Source organism: Amphiprion ocellaris, chromosome 24, assembly GCF_022539595.1.
Source record: "Amphiprion ocellaris isolate individual 3 ecotype Okinawa chromosome 24, ASM2253959v1, whole genome shotgun sequence".
NCBI classification, from domain to species: Eukaryota; Metazoa; Chordata; class Actinopteri; family Pomacentridae; genus Amphiprion; species Amphiprion ocellaris.
Genome location: NC_072789.1, coordinates 16099202 through 16120080, shown reverse-complemented (window position 1 = coordinate 16120080; position 20879 = coordinate 16099202). Strand labels below are relative to the sequence as shown.

General features: G+C 50.7%; 2 non-coding genes and 4 pseudogenes across 2 annotated transcripts; 5 read left to right on the top strand and 1 right to left on the bottom strand.

Moving 5' to 3' along the window:
- The first annotated feature begins 137 nt into the window (after positions 1-137).
- LOC111570097 (U2 spliceosomal RNA) lies at positions 138-214 on the top strand (annotated as a pseudogene).
- A 5102-nt stretch (positions 215-5316) lies between these two features.
- On the top strand, positions 5317-5511 carry LOC111585967 (U2 spliceosomal RNA). Its single transcript, XR_002747902.2, has one exon. It is a non-coding gene; the product is annotated as a U2 spliceosomal RNA (small nuclear RNA).
- An 853-nt stretch (positions 5512-6364) lies between these two features.
- On the top strand, positions 6365-6441 carry LOC111570102 (U2 spliceosomal RNA; annotated as a pseudogene).
- Positions 6442-9712: 3271 nt separating this feature from the next.
- On the top strand, positions 9713-9828 carry LOC111577192 (U5 spliceosomal RNA). The gene has a single exon (XR_002747716.1). It is a non-coding gene; the product is annotated as a U5 spliceosomal RNA (small nuclear RNA).
- Positions 9829-10010: 182 nt separating this feature from the next.
- LOC111584350 (U2 spliceosomal RNA) lies at positions 10011-10087 on the top strand (annotated as a pseudogene).
- Positions 10088-17150: 7063 nt separating this feature from the next.
- LOC111577175 (NACHT, LRR and PYD domains-containing protein 12-like) overlaps positions 17151-20879 on the bottom strand; it is a 35366-nt pseudogene continuing 31637 nt past the window's right edge.

The window sequence follows — 20879 nt, the reverse complement described above, 5'->3', positions numbered from 1 at the left end:
TTTGGGCAGTGCTCAGTGGAGCTTGTGGGCGGAGTCGCCAAGCAGGAACCACTTGTGCAGCCCGGTGAAAACAGTGCACCAGCACAAGCGAGAACTGCGCCAGGGGGTTGGGCCCCGGCAGCGAAAAGTCAGGGCTCATCGCTTCTCGGCCTTTTGGCTAAGATCAAGTGTAGTATCTGGCTTCACGACAGTCACTGCTGAGCGGATACTGTTTCACACTGCGAGGATGGCCACGAAGGCCGCATCGGAGCAGCTGATCCCAAGGGTTGGGCTGAGATACACTCTGCGTTTCCAAGTGGCTTCAACAGAGGAAGATGCATCGTCCCGTGCTTGGTTCTGCAAGAATGTCGTCATGGGGCTTCTTCATCTCAAGGTGGAAGATGTCTACTGCATCCAGTGGAATCAGCAAGACAAGGCCTTTGATGTCACGCTGAGAGGGGAGGAAATTTACGGACAAGCAGCTGAGAAATGCAGGACTGCAGCAGCAGCAATGCCCCTTGCCAAGTACAAGATTTGGAACCTGGACCGGCCGAACTTCAGACTGATCACGGTGCACATGTACAACCCGTTCGTCACTGACCTGCAATTGGCTTCGTTTCTGAGTCAATACGGAGAGGTGGTGACGGCGGCCAGGTATGTGAAGGATCCCATGGGGTTTTGGACTGGTCGGCGGCAGTTCCAGGTGCTTTTAAAGGCTGATCCAGAAGGGCCTAATGGCCTGAAGCACCCGCCCGCTTTTTTCAACTTGGGCAGTGACAGGGGCTTCCTGTATTACTCTCGGCAACCTGCATTTTGCCGTCGATGTCGACAGTCGGGCCACGTGGAAGCAACATGTGCCGGAGACCGTTGCCGGTTCTGTGGGCAAGGAGGACATGAGGCGAAGGACTGTGGCGCACCAAGGGCCTGTCATGGATGCAGTGGCTTGGGGCATCTCTACCGTGACTGCCCAAAGCGTGTAAAGACTTTTGCTGAAGTCGCCAGAGGTGGGAAGCCAGAGGGATCCTCGAGGGTCAACAAAGGCTTTGGATTGGCTGGCACAGTGCAGGATGTGCCAAATGGACCTCCAACGGGGGCTGGCCCGGCCGAAGGTGGAGAGAGTGCTGCAGGTGGAGGAAACGTCATACCTGTTCCTGCGGGGGACCACGGGGAGGGCCCATCGACCTCGGTCGGCCTCCAGGTGGTTTCCTCTGTGGGTGCCCCTGTCCCAGCTTTACCCGAGGCCAAGCATGGGGCGCGTAGAGGATCACAGGCCTTTGAAGTGGGTCCTCCTGCTGAAAAGGGCATGCATAGCAAGAGGTCAAGGGGTGAAGGAACAGTCGAGAATGGAGGGTTGAAGATTGCGGGCCGGGAGGGGGCGGGGCCCGACCAGGAATTAGAAGGAGTAGCAGGGGTTGTAGAGGGTCGAATGGAGGTGGGAAACAGTGTGGAGAGGGACGGGGAAGGGGGGAATGAGGGACAGACTCAGGCTGTTGTGGGGGACCCGCTCATGCCTGATTTTGAACTGGAGCTTGAACTGACTCCAGATCTTCTCATGGTACCTTCACCTTTGGGGGAGGATGCATATGAGGGACCGAACAGACCGTCGTCCTCGCCGAACGCCATGCCTTTTTCCTGGGCAGAGCAGATGGACAGCGAGAACTTGTATGATCCATAGGAAGGGGTCTGGGTTTTGTTTGGAGATTAATTTTTTGAATTTTCAAGATGAGTTCTTTTAATGTACTGTCGTTGAATGTGAGGGGCATGAGGGACCCTGTTAAAAGGAGGGTTGTCTTTGATTATGTGGGCTCCCTTCGGCCTGATTTTTGTTTCTTGCAAGAGGTCCACTTACGGGATGTCAGAGACAAGGTAATTTTTTCACGGGAGTGGGGACGGGGACCCTCAGTCTGGAGTGTTGGGGGGGTCCACTCTACTGGGGTTGGGATTTTGTTTGGGTCAAGTACTGTGAAAGTGGAAAATGTTGTGATCATTTCTCAGGGGAGGGTTCTGGGTGCTGATGTGTCATGGGGGTCACTGAAGCTGAGGGTCATTGTGGTGTATGGGCCACAAACTCCAGCAGAGCGGGAGGAGGTTTTCGGGCTCATGGAGCCGCACCTCGTTACAAACAGGCAGGTCATTGTCGGGGGTGATTTTAATGTTGATTTGGGGGGAACAGGCATGACTCGGAAGCAGTACATATCACTGCTACTGGAAGGACATGGCCTGGTGGATGGGGGTAAGGCAGTCCGACCGAAGGCAGACGGACCCACGTGGCATAACTCGCGTGGGGTAGTCAAGCGTCTAGACTATGTGTTTTTCTCAAGGTCTTTAAGTTTGTTGGAGGGTCGGGTGTTCCCTGTCTTTTTTACTGACCATCATGGGCTACTGTTTCGGGTAAGCTCGCCTATGCCACATTTTGGGCCTGGATACTGGCGACTTAATATTAGTGTGTTGGAAGAGGCTGTTTTTAGAGAACAATTTTTGTCGTTTTTCCAGGGTCTTTTGGGCCTTCGACCTATGTGCTCTGGGCTTACTGAATGGTGGGAAGCAGCAAAGGATCGCATTCGATGCTTTTGCCTGCATTACTGTAAGACCAGGAAGAGGCAGGTAAGGAGAAGGGTGTCTCACTTGCAGCAACAGCTTGAGCTGGAATATGCTAGGGGTAACTGCGGGGGTGAGATAGACCTACAGGTTTGTAACTCTCTGAAGGCTCGGCTCAGGGAGTTTTATGAGCACGATGCTCGTGCATATCTGGCGCGGTCAAGGAGGGACCTGGTTGAAAAGTCAGAGGCATGCTCGGGGGCTTTATTCAGCTCTATTCGGGCTAACAGGGAGAGACAGGTAATGACTGCAGTCAGAGATGGACAGGGACGGCTCACTCAAGAGGCAGGTGAAATGGCGAGTGTCACCACTGACCATTATCGCGTTTTCTTTGAGGAGAGGGAGGTTGATGAGGAGGCGGGGGAGAGGTTTTTGAGCCTGCTCACTCAGCGGGTGCCACCCGATATAGCACAGGCTATGGAGGCCCCGCTCTCACTCGATGAACTGGAGGCAGTGCTCCGTCGAATGAGAAAAAAGACGGTCCCCGGCATTGATGGGCTTCCGGTGGAGTTTTACGTTGTTTTCTGGGATGTGCTGGGGCCGATAATATTGGAAGTTTTAACTGAGGTGCTACACACTGGCACAATGGGAGAATCGTTGGCAACAGGGGTTATCTCCCTCTTATACAAAAAAGGGGACCGCACAGATCTGGGGAACTGGCGTCCACTGACTATGCTGTGTGTGGACTACAAACTTTTAGCAAAAGTCCTTGCGGTCCGACTCAGCGCGGCGCTACCGCATGTGGTTCACGTGGACCAGACATGTGGGGTGAAGGGGCGCTCGGTGAGGTGGAATCTCCAGCTTGTCCGGGATGCGATTGCTTGGTCAGAGGACCGTAACCTGCCACTGATGGCAGTAGCTCTTGACCAGCAGAAGGCTTTTGACAGGGTCCACCGAGGTTTCATGTTTAGGGTGCTTGAGCGAATGGGTTTTAGCCAGGTTTTTGTGGGGTGGTTGCAGATTTTGTATGCAGAGGTGAGGAGCATGGTGACAGTTAATGGTCACCTGGGGAAGGTTTTCAGGGTACATTCTGGGGTGAGGCAGGGGTGCCCGCTCTCTCCTCTGCTGTATATTTTGTACATAGAACCCCTTGGGGCGACCATTCGTGCAGACCAGGGGATCAGAGGGCTTTTGGTGCCAGGCAGTGGGGGCACGAGGGTGAAGCTGTCTCAGTATGCGGACGACACCACGTTGCTGCTGGACAGTGATGAATGTCTGATCAGGTCGTTGCGGGTCATACAGGACTTTGGGCAGGTAGCAGGGGCGAGCCTGAACTTTGCCAAGTCCTCGGTTAAGTTCTTCGGCCGGTGGAGAGGGCGGACGGACGTACCGGGGGGCCTTGCTCACTGCCCTGGCCCTCTGAAGATCCTAGGGGTTCATTTTGAGACAGCCAACAGTGCTACCTCAAACTGGACTGAGCGCCTTGCGAAGGTCCAGAGGAAGCTCTCGTTGTGGAAGGGCAGATTCCTGACTTTTGTGGGGAAGGTCCTTGTGCTGAAGGCGGATGTACTGCCATCACTTTTATATTTGGCGTACGTTTTCCCACTTCCAGTGAGTATGAGACGGCCACTGATGCGACTGGTCTTTGATTTCCTGTGGGGTGGCAGGTATGAATATTTGTCAAGGGCCCGTATGATGGCTAGGATCGACGCAGGGGGAAGGGACGTACCACACTTGCCATTGAAGCTGGACTGTATTTTTGTGTCTTTCTTGTGTGCTCAGTTGTCAGGCCCAACAGTGCACCCATCAGGCTACTTCCTGCGGCTGTTTTTTGCCTATCAGGCGAGAGGGCTGATGGTGTGGGACAACTTGGCACCACGGGTGGAGCAGCAGCCCTGGCACTACCAGCATGCTGCAAGGTGGCTGAAAGCCCATCCAGAGGCTTTGGTGGGAGCAGTGAGGCTTGATCACAGAGCCCTGTATAATGAGGTTAGGGAAAGAGTGTCTGCACCTCCAGTGATTGGGGTGTCACCAAGCACGTGGAGGGAGATACAGCCACGTGCACTTGACAGTGGGCTCAAGGATCTCAACTGGCTGTGTCTCCACAGGTGCTTGCCAGTGCACGAAATCATGCACCGGCATGGGTTGGCGAGATCTCCTGCATGTCCAAGAGTGGGTTGCACGGACAATGAATCAGTTGTGCACGTCATGTGGGACTGTTCTTTTGCACAGGCACTTTGGTCTCGAGTGGTGTCAAGATTTGGGCAGGTGATGTCCAGGCCTGCTATATCATGGGATCGCGTCAACAGAGGGGTGGGCAAAGGAAAGGGGACGTTCCTTGTATGGCTGATTACTAGCCTAACAAAAAGGAACTTGTGGTGGGCAAGACAGGAACTTGTCAAGAAGCACAGGGTCATCGGTGTGCAAGGGGTAATGAACAAGCTGGTGGCGGAGCTTCGTGGGAGGATTGACAGTGATATACTGAGGTGGGGAATGCATGCAGCTCTGGAGAGGTGGAAAGGGGGATTGGGGTTGGTGGGATGAGGGTTTGGGGTGTGGAAATGAGGGATGTTTTGAAAATTGTTACCAGTTGTTATGTTTATTTTTTTGCCTATGGCCTGGTGTGTAGTGATAATTTATAGAGCAACTGTCTGTGTTGTTCCAGTTGGGACATTTTTTTGGGGGGGGGTATGAGTTTTTCTTTGCATCTACAGTTGTAATTTTTGGTTTCCTGTGCTTGATGTGTGCACTGAATGAGAAGTTGTGTTATGATTGATGTCTTGTATTGCTTGTGCAAGTTCTGTTGTATGTATTATTTAATTAAAAAAAAAAAAAAAAAATCTGTTCTTATCAGTTTAATATCTGATATGTTCTCCAACGTGAGGACTATATATTAAACGGATTTTTAGCACCGGGAGCTGAAAGAGGGGCTTGCTCCTTTCACTCCACGCATCGACCTGGCACTGCAGTGCCGCCAGGAACGGTGCACCCTTCTCCGGCCTTGTAGAATAGAAATACAACAAGCAAACAACAACGCTCTGGCAGATTGGGCAGTGACCCCCAAAGCTGTCAAACGAAGCCAGCAGCGCAGGAGCTGCTTCTGTGGCGTCGTCATGCTTACGCAACTCAGTTTGAAGAGAGAGTGGTTTTCCTCTTGGCTGCGGACGGCAAAGGTCTTCAGTCACACTGTCCAAGTCAGATTTTTCCGCACGGGTTTCAGCGAGTTGGAGAAAGAACAGAAGGGTCGCACGGTGAGCTTTCGGTCACACTATGGTCTCACAATGGGTGGAAGTGCAAAAGTAGCATGTTGGTGGCTCGTGGCCGTTCCACCATCAGCACTGAGAACACACACAGCCACACAATTCTGGAAACACGATGGCGAGACCGGTGAGAGCGGAAAATGGCTCCTCAAATGCAGCACAGTACAGGACAAGGCAGCCTCGTGTCACGTTGCGCACAGCAAAGCAAGCATCATTCTTGCAAATTCCTTGTCCGTACCCTAGCAGTGGTTGTTCCTGGAGGACAGCGTTGCTCACGACAGCTATCCTGTGTGAAAGCTACATTTGAAACGTTCTTTCTTGACTCAGTTGAATTGAGTGAAGTGGCCGGAAAATGTGGCCAGACGTCCTGCGGACCTGTGGGTGGCCCGCTCTTGAGTATCACCGGGCTCCCACGGTGTCGGATCACTCCACATCAGCCGCCGCAAATGTTTGGCAAAGAACGGCCAGGGAGCCGAAGTCTCAAAACCCGCAGGGCACGGCTTGTGCTAGCCCGGTGAAAACAGTGCACCAGCACAAGCGAGAACTGCGCCAGGGGGTTGGGCCCCGGCAGCGAAAAGTCAGGGCTCATCGCTTCTCGGCCTTTTGGCTAAGATCAAGTGTAGTATCTGGCTTCACGACAGTCACTGCTGAGCGGATACTGTTTCACACTGCGAGGATGGCCACGGAGGCCGCATCGGAGCAGCTGATCCCGAGGGTTGGGCTGAGATATACTCTGCGTTTCCAAGTGGCTTCAACAGAGGAAGATGCATCGTCCCGTGCTTGGTTCTGCAAGAATGTCATCATGGGGCTTCTTCGTCTCAAGGTGGAAGATGTCTACTGCATCCAGTGGAACCAGCAGGACAAGGCCTTTGATGTCACACTGAGAGGGGAGGAAGTTTATGGACGAGCAGCTGAGAAATGCAGGAACGCAGCGGCAGCAATGCCCCTTGCCAAGTACAAGATTTGGAACCTGGACCGGCCGAACTTCAGACTGATCACGGTGCACATGTACAACCCGTTTGTCACTGACCTGCAATTGGCTTCGTTTCTGAGTCAATACGGTGAGGTGGTGACGGCGGCCAGGTATGTGAAGGATCCCATGGGGTTTTGGACTGGTCGGCGGCAGTTCCAGGTGCTTTTAAAGGCTGATCCAGAAGGGCCTAATGGCCTGAAGCACCCGCCCGCTTTTTTCAACTTGGGCAGTGACAGGGGCTTCCTGTATTACTCTCGGCAACCTGCATTTTGCCGTCGATGTCGACAGTCGGGCCACGTGGAAGCAACATGTGCCGGAGACCGTTGCCGGTTCTGTGGGCAAGGAGGACATGAGGCGAAGGACTGTGGCGCACCAAGGGCCTGTCATGGATGCAGTGGCTTGGGGCATCTCTACCGTGACTGCCCAAAGCGTGTAAAGACTTTTGCTGAAGTCGCCAGAGGTGGGAAGCCAGAGGGATCCTCGAGGGTCAACAAAGGCTTTGGATTGGCTGGCACAGTGCAGGATGTGCCAAATGGACCTCCAACGGGGGCTGGCCCGGCCGAAGGTGGAGAGAGTGCTGCAGGTGGAGGAAACGTCATACCTGTTCCTGCGGGGGACCACGGGGAGGGCCCATCGACCTCGGTCGGCCTCCAGGTGGTTTCCTCTGTGGGTGCCCCTGTCCCAGCCTTACCCGAGGCCAAGCATGGGGCGCGTAGAGGATCACAGGCCTTTGAAGTGGGTCCTCCTGCTGAAAAGGGCATGCATAGCAAGAGGTCAAGGGGTGAAGGAACAGTCGAGAATGGAGGGTTGAAGATTGCGGGCCGGGAGGGGGCGGGGCCCGACCAGGAATTAGAAGGAGTAGCAGGGGTTGTAGAGGGTCGAATGGAGGTGGGAAACAGTGTGGAGAGGGACGGGGAAGGGGGGAATGAGGGACAGACTCAGGCTGTTGTGGGGGACCCGCTCATGCCTGGTTTTGAACTGGAGCTTGAACTGACTCCAGATCTTCTCATGGTACCTTCACCTTTGGGGGAGGATGCATATGAGGGACCGAACAGACCGTCGTCCTCGCCGAACGCCATGCCTTTTTCCTGGGCAGAGCAGATGGACAGCGAGAACTTGTATGATCCATAGGAAGGGGTCTGGGTTTTGTTTGGAGATTAATTTTTTGAATTTTCAAGATGAGTTCTTTTAATGTACTGTCGTTGAATGTGAGGGGCATGAGGGACCCTGTTAAAAGGAGGGTTGTCTTTGATTATGTGGGCTCCCTTCGGCCTGATTTTTGTTTCTTGCAAGAGGTCCACTTACGGGATGTCAGAGACAAGGTAATTTTTTCACGGGAGTGGGGACGGGGACCCTCAGTCTGGAGTGTTGGGGGGGTCCACTCTACTGGGGTTGGGATTTTGTTTGGGTCAAGTACTGTGAAAGTGGAAAATGTTGTGATCATTTCTCAGGGGAGGGTTCTGGGTGCTGATGTGTCATGGGGGTCACTGAAGCTGAGGGTCATTGTGGTGTATGGGCCACAAACTCCAGCAGAGCGGGAGGAGGTTTTCGGGCTCATGGAGCCGCACCTCGTTACAAACAGGCAGGTCATTGTCGGGGGTGATTTTAATGTTGATTTGGGGGGAACAGGCATGACTCGGAAGCAGTACATATCACTGCTACTGGAAGGACATGGCCTGGTGGATGGGGGTAAGGCAGTCCGACCGAAGGCAGACGGACCCACGTGGCATAACTCGCGTGGGGTAGTCAAGCGTCTAGACTATGTGTTTTTCTCAAGGTCTTTAAGTTTGTTGGAGGGTCGGGTGTTCCCTGTCTTTTTTACTGACCATCATGGGCTACTGTTTCGGGTAAGCTCGCCTATGCCACATTTTGGGCCTGGATACTGGCGACTTAATATTAGTGTGTTGGAAGAGGCTGTTTTTAGAGAACAATTTTTGTCGTTTTTCCAGGGTCTTTTGGGCCTTCGACCTATGTGCTCTGGGCTTACTGAATGGTGGGAAGCAGCAAAGGATCGCATTCGATGCTTTTGCCTGCATTACTGTAAGACCAGGAAGAGGCAGGTAAGGAGAAGGGTGTCTCACTTGCAGCAACAGCTTGAGCTGGAATATGCTAGGGGTAACTGCGGGGGTGAGATAGACCTACAGGTTTGTAACTCTCTGAAGGCTCGGCTCAGGGAGTTTTATGAGCACGATGCTCGTGCATATCTGGCGCGGTCAAGGAGGGACCTGGTTGAAAAGTCAGAGGCATGCTCGGGGGCTTTATTCAGCTCTATTCGGGCTAACAGGGAGAGACAGGTAATGACTGCAGTCAGAGATGGACAGGGACGGCTCACTCAAGAGGCAGGTGAAATGGCGAGTGTCACCACTGACCATTATCGCGTTTTCTTTGAGGAGAGGGAGGTTGATGAGGAGGCGGGGGAGAGGTTTTTGAGCCTGCTCACTCAGCGGGTGCCACCCGATATAGCACAGGCTATGGAGGCCCCGCTCTCACTCGATGAACTGGAGGCAGTGCTCCGTCGAATGAGAAAAAAGACGGTCCCCGGCATTGATGGGCTTCCGGTGGAGTTGAGTGACGTAAAATGTGGCCAGACGTCCTGCGGACCTGTGGGTGGCCCGCTCTTGAGTATCACCGGGCTCCCACGGTGTCGGATCACTCCACATCAGCCGCCGCAAATGTTTGGCAAAGAACGGCCAGGGAGCCGAAGTCTCAAAACCCGCAGGGCACGGCGTTTGTTAGATTTCCAAACAAACGAGGCAACCGTCGGAACGCGGCCGGCCATCCAGCCGACGGACTGCAATTGCGACTGGACGGAGCCTTTGGCCGCACGGGGAGGGGAGAGGTGAGGTGCACTGGGCGTGGCCCGGGATCTGCCACTTCGTGGCCAATACAAGCGAGCCCCACCACGAGGGTAGTGGCTGGGACCACCAGGCTTTTGGGCTGCTTCTCCGCAGCAAAGACACCCTTACTCTGGTTTCTCTTCATAACGCACAAGTCTTTCGCCTTTTACTAAAGACTTCCGTGGAGAGTGACTCCAACGAGTTTAGCCTATTTTTGGCAGGCTTTGCTCTCTGGCAGAGCCGTACCTATTGGTTGAAAGCAGAGGGTCTGTGCTTGATGGGGGGGTTTGGGCAGTGCTCAGTGGAGCTTGTGGGCGGAGTCGCCAAGCAGGAACCACTTGTGCAGCCCGGTGAAAACAGTGCACCAGCACAAGCGAGAACTGCGCCAGGGGGTTGGGCCCCGGCAGCGAAAAGTCAGGGCTCATCGCTTCTCGGCCTTTTGGCTAAGATCAAGTGTAGTATCTGGCTTCACGACAGTCACTGCTGAGCGGATACTGTTTCACACTGCGAGGATGGCCACGAAGGCCGCATCGGAGCAGCTGATCCCAAGGGTTGGGCTGAGATACACTCTGCGTTTCCAAGTGGCTTCAACAGAGGAAGATGCATCGTCCCGTGCTTGGTTCTGCAAGAATGTCGTCATGGGGCTTCTTCATCTCAAGGTGGAAGATGTCTACTGCATCCAGTGGAATCAGCAAGACAAGGCCTTTGATGTCACGCTGAGAGGGGAGGAAATTTACGGACAAGCAGCTGAGAAATGCAGGACTGCAGCAGCAGCAATGCCCCTTGCCAAGTACAAGATTTGGAACCTGGACCGGCCGAACTTCAGACTGATCACGGTGCACATGTACAACCCGTTCGTCACTGACCTGCAATTGGCTTCGTTTCTGAGTCAATACGGAGAGGTGGTGACGGCGGCCAGGTATGTGAAGGATCCCATGGGATTTTGGACTGGTCGGCGGCAGTTCCAGGTGCTTTTAAAGGCTGATCCAGAAGGGCCTAATGGCCTGAAGCATCCGCCCGCTTTTTTCAACTTGGGCAGTGACAGGGGCTTCCTGTATTACTCGCGGCAACCTGCATTTTGCCGTCGATGTCGACAGTCAGGCCACGTGGAAGCAACATGTGCCGGAGACCGTTGCCGGTTCTGTGGGCAAGGAGGACATGAGGCGAAGGACTGTGGCGCACCAAGGGCCTGTCATGGATGCAGTGGCTTGGGGCATCTCTACCGTGACTGCCCAAAGCGTGTAAAGACTTTTGCTGAAGTCGCCAGAGGTGGGAAGCCAGAGGGATCCTCGAGGGTCAACAAAGGCTTTGGATTGGCTGGCACAGTGCAGGATGTGCCAAATGGACCTCCAACGGGGGCTGGCCCGGCCGAAGGTGGAGAGAGTGCTGCAGGTGGAGGAAACGTCATACCTGTTCCTGCGGGGGACCACGGGGAGGGCTCATCGACCTCGGTCGGCCTCCAGGTGGTTTCCTCTGTTAGTACCCCTGCCCCAGCCTTACCCGAGGCCAAGCATGGGGCACGTCGAGGATCACAGGCCTTTGAAGCGGGTCCTCCTGCTGAAAAGGGCATGCATAGCAAGAGGTCAAGGGGTGAAGGAACAGTCGAGAATGGAGGGTTGAAGATTGCGGGCCGGGAGGGGGCGGGGCCCGACCAGGAATTAGAAGGAGTAGCAGGGGTTGTAGAGGGTCGAATGGAGGTGGGAAACAGTGTGGAGAGGGACGGGGAAGGGGGGAATGAGGGACAGACTCAGGCTGTTGTGGGGGACCCGCTCATGCCTGATTTTGAACTGGAGCTTGAACTGACTCCAGATCTTCTCATGGTACCTTCACCTTTGGGGGAGGATGCATATGAGGGACCGAACAGACCGTCGTCCTCGCCGAACACCATGCCTTTTTCCTGGGCAGAGCAGATGGACAGTGAGAACTTGTATGATCCATAGGAAGGGGTCTGGGTTTTGTTTGGAGATCAATTTTTTGAATTTTCAAAGATGGGTTCTTTTAATGTACTGTCATTGAATGTGAGGGGCATGAGGGACCCTGTTAAAAGGAGGGTTGTCTTTGATTATGTGGGCTCCCTTCGGCCTGATTTTTGTTTCTTGCAAGAGGTCCACTTACGGGATGTCAGAGACAAGGTAATTTTTTCACGGGAGTGGGGACGGGGACCCTCAGTCTGGAGTGTTGGGGGGGTCCACTCTACTGGGGTTGGGATTTTGTTTGGGTCAAGTACTGTGAAAGTGGAAAATGTTGTGATCATTTCTCAGGGGAGGGTTCTGGGTGCTGATGTGTCATGGGGGTCACTGAAGCTGAGGGTCATTGTGGTGTATGGGCCACAAACTCCAGCAGAGCGGGAGGAGGTTTTCGGGCTCATGGAGCCGCACCTCGTTACAAACAGGCAGGTCATTGTCGGGGGTGATTTTAATGTTGATTTGGGGGGAACAGGCATGACTCGGAAGCAGTACATATCACTGCTACTGGAAGGACATGGCCTGGTGGATGGGGGTAAGGCAGTCCGACCGAAGGCAGACGGACCCACGTGGCATAACTCGCGTGGGGTAGTCAAGCGTCTAGACTATGTGTTTTTCTCAAGGTCTTTAAGTTTGTTGGAGGGTCGGGTGTTCCCTGTCTTTTTTACTGACCATCATGGGCTACTGTTTCGGGTAAGCTCGCCTATGCCACATTTTGGGCCTGGATACTGGCGAACTTAATATTAGTGTGTTGGAAGAGGCTGTTTTTAGAGAACAATTTTTGTCGTTTTTCCAGGGTCTTTTGGGCCTTCGACCTATGTGCTCTGGGCTTACTGAATGGTGGGAAGCAGCAAAGGATCGCATTCGATGCTTTTGCCTGCATTACTGTAAGACCAGGAAGAGGCAGGTAAGGAGAAGGGTGTCTCACTTGCAGCAACAGCTTGAGCTGGAATATGCTAGGGGTAACTGCGGGGGTGAGATAGACCTACAGGTTTGTAACTCTCTGAAGGCTCGGCTCAGGGAGTTTTATGAGCACGATGCTCGTGCATATCTGGCGCGGTCAAGGAGGGACCTGGTTGAAAAGTCAGAGGCATGCTCGGGGGCTTTATTCAGCTCTATTCGGGCTAACAGGGAGAGACAGGTAATGACTGCAGTCAGAGATGGACAGGGACGGCTCACTCAAGAGGCAGGTGAAATGGCGAGTGTCACCACTGACCATTATCGCGTTTTCTTTGAGGAGAGGGAGGTTGATGAGGAGGCGGGGGAGAGGTTTTTGAGCCTGCTCACTCAGCGGGTGCCACCCGATATAGCACAGGCTATGGAGGCCCCGCTCTCACTCGATGAACTGGAGGCAGTGCTCCGTCGAATGAGAAAAAAGACGGTCCCCGGCATTGATGGGCTTCCGGTGGAGTTTTACGTTGTTTTCTGGGATGTGCTGGGGCCGATAATATTGGAAGTTTTAACTGAGGTGCTACACACTGGCACAATGGGAGAATCATTGGCAACAGGGGTTATCTCCCTCTTATACAAGAAAGGGGACCGCACAGATCTGGGGAACTGGGGTCCACTGACTATGCTGTGTGTGGACTACAAACTTTTAGCAAAAGTCCTTGCGGTCCGACTCAGCGCGGCGCTACCGCATGTGGTTCACGTGGACCAGACATGTGGGGTGAAGGGGCGCTCGGTGAGGTGGAATCTCCAGCTTGTCCGGGATGCGATTGCTTGGTCAGAGGACCGTAACCTGCCACTGATGGCAGTAGCTCTTGACCAGCAGAAGGCTTCTGACAGGGTCCACCGAGGTTTCATGTTTAGGGTGCTTGAGCGAATGGGTTTTAGCCAGGTTTTTGTGGGGTGGTTGCAGATTTTGTATGCAGAGGGGAGGAGCATGGTGACAGTTAATGGTCACCTGGGGAAGGTTTTCGGGGTACATTCTGGGGTGAGGCAGGGGTGCCCGCTCTCTCCTCTGCTGTATATTTTGTACATAGAACCCCTTGGGGCGGCCATTCGTGCAGACCAGGGGATCAGAGGGCTTTTGGTGCCAGGCAGTGGGGGCACGAGGGTGAAGCTGTCTCAGTATGCGGACGACACCACGTTGCTGCTGGACAGTGATGAATGTCTGATCAGGTCGTTGCGGGTCATACAGGACTTTGGGCAGGTAGCAGGGGCGAGCCTGAACTTTGCCAAGTCCTCGGTTAAGTTCTTCGGCCGGTGGAGAGGGCGGACGGACGTACCGGGGGGCCTTGCTCACTGCCCTGGCCCTCTGAAGATCCTAGGGGTTCATTTTGAGACAGCCAACAGCGCTACCTCAAACTGGACTGAGCGCCTTGCGAAGGTCCAGAGGAAGCTCTCGTTGTGGAAGGGCAGATTCCTGACTTTTGTGGGGAAGGTACTTGTGCTGAAGGCGGACGTACTGCCATCACTTTTATATTTGGCATTCGTTTTCCCTCTTCCAGTGAGTATGAGGCGGCCACTGATGCGACTGGTCTTTGATTTCCTGTGGGGTGGCAGGTATGAATATTTGTCAAGGGCCCGCATGATGGCCAGGATCGACGCAGGGGGAAGGGACGTACCACACTTGCCATTGAAGCTGGACTGTATTTTTGTGTCTTTCTTGTGTGCTCAGTTGTCAGGTCCAACAGCGCACCCATCAGGCTACTTTCTGCGGCTGTTTTTTGCCTATCAGGCAAGAGAGCTGATGGTGTGGGACAACTTGGCACCACAGGTGGAGCAGCAGCCCTGGCACTACCAGCATGCTGCAAGGTGGCTGAAAGCCCATCCAGAGGCTTTGATGGGAGCGGTGAGGCTTGATCACAGAGCCCTGTATAATGAGGTCAGGGAAAGAGTGTCTGCACCTCCAGTGATTGGGGTGTCACCAAGCACTTGGAGGGAGATACAGCCATGTGGACTTGACAATGGGCTCAAGGATCTCAACTGGCTGTGTCTCCACAGGTGCTTGCCAGTGCACAAAATAATGCACCGGCATGGGTTGGCGAGATCTCCTGCATGTCCAAGAGTGGGTTGCACAGACAATGAATCAGTTGTGCACGTCATGTGGGACTGTCCTTTTGCACAGGCACTTTGGTCTCGAGTGGTTTCAAGATTTGGGCAGGTGATGTCCAGGCCTGCTATATCATGGGATCGCGTCAACAGAGGGGTGGGTAAAGGAAAGGGGACGTTCCTTGTATGGCTGATTGCTAGCCTGACAAAAAGGAACTTGTGGTGGGCAAGACAGGAACTTGTAAAGAAGAACAGGGTCATCGTGTGCAAGGGGTAATGAACAAGTTGGTGGCGGAGCTTCGTGGGAAGATTGACAGTGATATACTGAGGTGGGGAATGCATGCAGCTCTGGAAAGGTGGAAAGGGGGATTGGGGTTGGTGGGATGAGGGTTTGGGGTGTGGGAACGAGGGATGTTTTGAAAATTGTTACCCGTTGTTATGTTTATTTTTTTGTGCCTACAGCCTGGTTTGTAGTGCTAATTTATTGAGCGACTGTCTCTGTTTTTCCGGTTGGGACATTTTTTTTCTTTGGGGGTGGAGATATTAGTTTTTCTTTGCATCTACAGTTGTAATTTTTGGTTTCCTGTGCTTGATGTGTGCACTGAATGACGAGTTGTGTTATGGGACGGGCTTCCCCTCTTGACGTCCCTTTAGTTTGCCCCTAGTTATGCTGCTATAGGCCTAGGCTGCTGGGGGACCTCTCTTGATGCACTGAGCCCTTCTCTAACTACCTATGTATTTACTATATATACCATTATTGCATTACATTCAGTCTGTTTCTCCCTGTGTCCTTTCTCCGAGTGTCCCTGGTCCCAGAGCTGGATGCTTCAGATGTTTGGTTGTTCTCCCACCAACTGTAACCCCTGTAACCCCTGTAACCCTCTACCCCTCTATCTCTACCCCTTTACCTCTACCTCCATTCCTCTATCTCTACCTCTCTACCTCTTCTTTCCCTCTCAACCCGCCCGGCCAGCAGCAGATGGGTCCCCCCACATTAGAGCCGGGTTCTGCTTGAGGTTTTTTTTTTCCCTGTTAAAAGGGTGTTTTCGTTGCCACTGTCACCTTTTGGCTTGCTCTGGGGGTCAGGCATATGGGTCATGTAAAGTGTCTCGAGACAATTTGACTGTAATTGGTGCTATATAAATAAAATTGAATTGAATTGAATTGAATTGAATTGAATTGAATTGAATTGAATTGAATGTAATTGAACTGAATTGAATTGAACTGAATTGAATTGAGCCACACAGTTGAAGAACTCTCCCCACAGAGCAGCAGGTTGTCCTGGAAAACTAACAAAATATGACATAAAACTACCCCCCAAAAAAAGGCCAAAATATGAGATAAAATTTCCACAAATATGTATAAAATGACAAAAACATGAGCTAAAACTATCACAAATATTTATAAAATGATCGAAATATGAGAAAAAGTTACCAGAAATATGAATAAAATGACAAAAATATTTAATGATTATTTCAGGTCCATCAGGTAAAATTAGATGTATTTGTTAAAAAATGTCAGTTACTCTTCATGATGTGTCCAAACAACATGTAAATAATCACACATTATGAGGAAATAAACAAATAAGCATGACTAAAAAGAAAGAAAAAGTGGTGAAATGTTTTAGATTTTTACGTCAAATGAGTGATGATCACCAAAATAGTAAATCCATTTGTAGAAACATCTTTTTCTCACTATTCTGTCAGATGTATTTGTGACCAATAATAATTTTTTTTTGGACTTCAAATGTATTTTTTAGAACCCTGTTCCATGTTGAGTAGAATACAGCAGATGAACAATGTTAGGTTTTATTATTTTTTAAAGGCACTGCTAGCCTAACACTGAAATTGATATCACATATAGGTATTACAATATTGATATTAATAACCATTTATTGTTTAATTAATGCATGAGTTGTGATTGGCTTTTAAAGGGAGAGACTAGCGTCAGGTTTGAATATATGTTGGTCACAGACAGGATAAGCTGCAAAACTACAGTTCCTTATATGTACACATTCTGAAGACATAGAGAGCCACAGTATATCCCCATACCTAAATAAGGTAATAGCAATGCTGCATTGAAACTGTTTATTTAGGTTGGGAAACCATAACAATCCTCCGTATGGGATACCACCAGTAGCTGCATCACATCACAAACTGCTAACAAAGGAGAGTGCGGGAAGTCTTAGAAAGGAGGGTTCTTTTCACAGGGTGCGCCTCTTGTAGAATGGATGGATCGTATGCCAAGAGACATGGACATATCTGTGCACCTATCAGAGGGAGAACTGAGTCTAAATCATCATTTATCTCCACCTCCTAGCCGTTCACATTTCATTATTTGAATTGTATGTGTATGTTCCATAGCCAATCACATTGTACGATGTAGGATAAAATGTTGTGTTCACATTCAAACATCATCCTTTTCTGGGAGGCTGTTCCAAACAGTAGAAGTCCTTGTACAAGACTTTCTGAGACACTGATATGAGAAAAAAACAGCTTGACTGGAGAGAAGTAGTCTTCTGTCTCAAATAATGAACACTGGATCCCACAATAATAAACAGCTGATATAATGTATGTTTGTAATGAAGAACTCAGAGTCAGGATTTTTAGCCACAGCCCTTTATTCTTCTCCATCACACACAAGATGAAGGAAGTTCTCATTTCATCACTAGAACAGGACTGAAACACTCAAATCAGGATCAAGTCTGGATGCACAAAAACCTGATTTTCACTGGACAATAATGTGTGAAAGTCTGTCAGCAGTTTGTAGATTCACTGCTTCCTCTCATTTCACACTTTGTGCAGCTCAAATGCTTTTAGTTCAAGGGAGCATCAGAGGAACACCACATCCTGATTTTCACTCTCAACATTTGACTGGAAAAAGACGCAAACACCACATTTGGCTCCTGGAATAATCACAACTTCCATCTTTGAAGAGGAAAAAGTTTACAAGGAATTGTTACAACCCCGGGTCGGGGGGGAAGGGAAGCAACATAAACAGTTGTAGTTGGTAAAAATCAAATTATTTATTATAGAAAAGTTTGAACAAAAAGGTGCAAGATATTATACAAATGACAAAAAACTAAGGAAGAGGGCTGGTGGGTGCTGCTCAAATTAAAGAAAACAGCAAAACACAAGAAGAGTTCTCATGAGGAGAACTTAACACTACACTACAATACAATCACTGTGGACAAAAGAAAAAAAAGTAAACAAAAGGCTCACTACCTGGGAACTGGCACAAAACAAAACTACATGGGAGTCAGCACCACTAACCCTGGTGAAAACTAGACAAAAGAAAACTACCTGTAATGAAATGAAAGGTTGCTGTATCAGTTTTTGAATACTAGTCCTAGCCCAATTCCAACCACACAGATCACACAGAACGGCACGCTAGAAGTCAGCTGCCCCGTTCAGTTGAACTGCCAACTCTTTTAAAAGGGTTGGCAGTTTTCGGTTGGTCAGCCTGGTGAGCGCTGCACCAATCGCAGGACTCCTGGTTGCAGTCACGCCTCTGCCATTGTGGTCCAACCAGGGAGCGGGGATCACACAGCCCTATTTGCATAGCCACAATATTTGGTTAAAACACACACACAGGGCAAGAGGCGCTGGCCGTAACAGGAACCATTTAGAAGGATTTCACAAAGAAACACATTTAATCCATGAATGTGAAAACATGTTTCTGAGGGACAGAGTCATGGAGAGACTCAACTATCTGTTCAACACTGTTTCTCTACCAGGAGGAGACTCTGGAGACTGAACTCAGCACAGAAACACTGAGGAACCAGGATAGAACCTAAATCCAGGACAGAGAGGTTGAGTGAATGTGGTGTTGAAGGTGTGGAGGTGGATCAGAGAGTCAGAGGAGACTCTGTAGAAGGACAGAGTTCCAGCAGGAACGTCCACATAAACTGAAACTCTGTGAGAGACTGAGGAGGAATTGATGAATGTTTGATTCTTATTGTGAATGACCCAGTAACCACGATCATAGCAGATCAGACTCCAGGACTGATCATTACGTCCAAACCCACAGTCATCACTGTCTCCTTTCCTTCTGATTCCTCTGTAACTCACTGATATAGAAACCTCTCCACTCCACTCCACCTCCCAGTAACAGTGACCAGTCAGACCAGTTTCACACAGCAGCTGAGGCCAGGAATCAAACCTGTCTGGATGATCAGGATACGACTGATCCTCCTCCACAAATGTCACCTTCCTGTTGTTGTCAGACAGTTTGAGTTCTCTGTTTACTGTGTTTGTATCGACTGTGAGTTGACAGGAATCTGATGGAGAGAACAAACACAACACAGCTGCAGTTATTGATGGATCATTTGATCAGTATTAAACCTTTGATGATGACCTCAGAGATGTGACACTTTGAAGATGCTTGAATGTGCTGCTTTGTTTCCATAAATCCATTAAAACACACTTACACTTCCTCAGACCTGGTGTCAACCATCGGACTCCAGCAGGCGTCACCCTGAAAGGAGGAGGACGGTCAGAGCAGCAGCGACTCTTTCAGCAGCACACATGGACGTTACATGGCTCTCACACTGTTCCACTGATAAAGGACCAGTCCAACATGGAGACACAGACACCTGAATGCAGCATCTCTAAAGTCCTGTCCTGTGCTCGTCACGTTCCAGCTCAGTTTACACTCATTATTCAGCTTTACTCATTGATGCTTCCTCTTTTCATGGAGCTAGGCTAACAGTTTACCCTGCTTCCTGTCTTTGAGCTAAGCTAGGCTAACAGTTTACCCTGCTTCCTGTCTTTGAGCTAAGCTAGGCTAACAGTTTACCCTGCTTCCTGTATTTGAGCTAAGCTAGGCTAACAGTTTACCCTGCTTCCTGTCTTTGAGCTAAGCTAACAGTTTACCCTGCTTCCTGTCTTTCAGCTAAGCTAGGCTAACAGTTTACCCTGCTTCCTGTCTTTGAGCTAAGCTACGCTAACTGTTAACCTGCTTCCTGTCTTTGTGCTAAGCTAGGCTAATAGTTTACTCTTCTTTTGGACATTGAGCTAAGCTAGGCTAACACTCTCCAACTGGTTACAGTCTTTGTGTCGAGCAAGGTTAACAGTTTACTCTGCTTACATTTTTTTGTGCTAAGCTTGGCTAACAGCATGCGCCTGCTTGCAGTCTTTCTCCTAAGCTACGCTAACAGTTTTCCACTGATTGCAGTTTTAATGCAAAGCAAGACTAACAGTTTCCCTGTTTCCAGTCCTTGTGCTAAGCTAGGCTAACAGTTTCCCCTGCGTAATGTGTTTGTGCTAAGCTAGTGCTAACGACCCAGTTTCGTCGGCTTCTGAACCGTAGTTTAACAGCCTCGGGTAAATGCTAGCTCACTTAGCTTAGCGTGGCTTGCTGTTGGGAACAAATTGTATTCAGAGTCCAGACCAACTCTGCGGTGGAGAACAAGGAACTTTATTCAAGCTCTGCAGCTCACTGTACACACACTCAGCTTCTCCAGAACACACTTGGATCTACTTCTCTGTTTGGACCATAACATGCGCTGTGACTGCAGCTGCACCGTACACATCACCCTTCTTCAGCTTCACTCTTCTTCTTCCTTCCTACCGCTGCAGCACTACCTCTGACGTCTCACACACCCTGAAACCTACCGATGGAAAAGAGCAGGCTTGGCCTGCAACACTATGATAGTTTCCTGAGAGTGTCTGTCTGTCTGTACCTGAGAGTGTTTGTCTGTCTGTACCTGAGAGTTTCCAGTCTACAGTGTGGATCCTCCACTTTAGCTCTCAGCATCTTCTCTCCTGAGTCTCCTGGATGGTTGTAGCTCAGGTCCAGCTCTCTCAGATTTGAGGTCTTGAAGCTCAGAGCTGAGGCCAGAGAAGCACAGCCTTCCTCTGTGACCAGACAACCTGACAGCCTGCACACACAAAACAACACAAACCTGACGGACAACATTTGGCTGGATGTTTCTCACTCTTTCTTTTCTTCTTTTCTTGATCATGTAAAAAATAAGCCCTGACAAAGTCCTGTGTAGCGAAGTTAATGATTCCACTTGCCATCTCATATTACATATTTGGTTCCCACGGTGACCGGATATGGCATGGACGCACACGTCTTGGCCCCTGCAGACTTGGGGTGTATGCCCTCATATTGCGGACTCAGTCTGCTGTGTCTGGTTGCCATGGTAAGATGACCAGTACAAGCTCCGCTAGAAAATGCTAACTAAGTTTAACCTCCATGCTGAATAATTTGTTTTGTGTTTTTTGCTTGATTGGGAGGTTACCACGTGCGCGACTGTGAGAGGAATGTCAGTGTGTTTTACCAGCTCCTACAAATAAATGGCGGCTTTGATGCCAAAAGGGAAGAT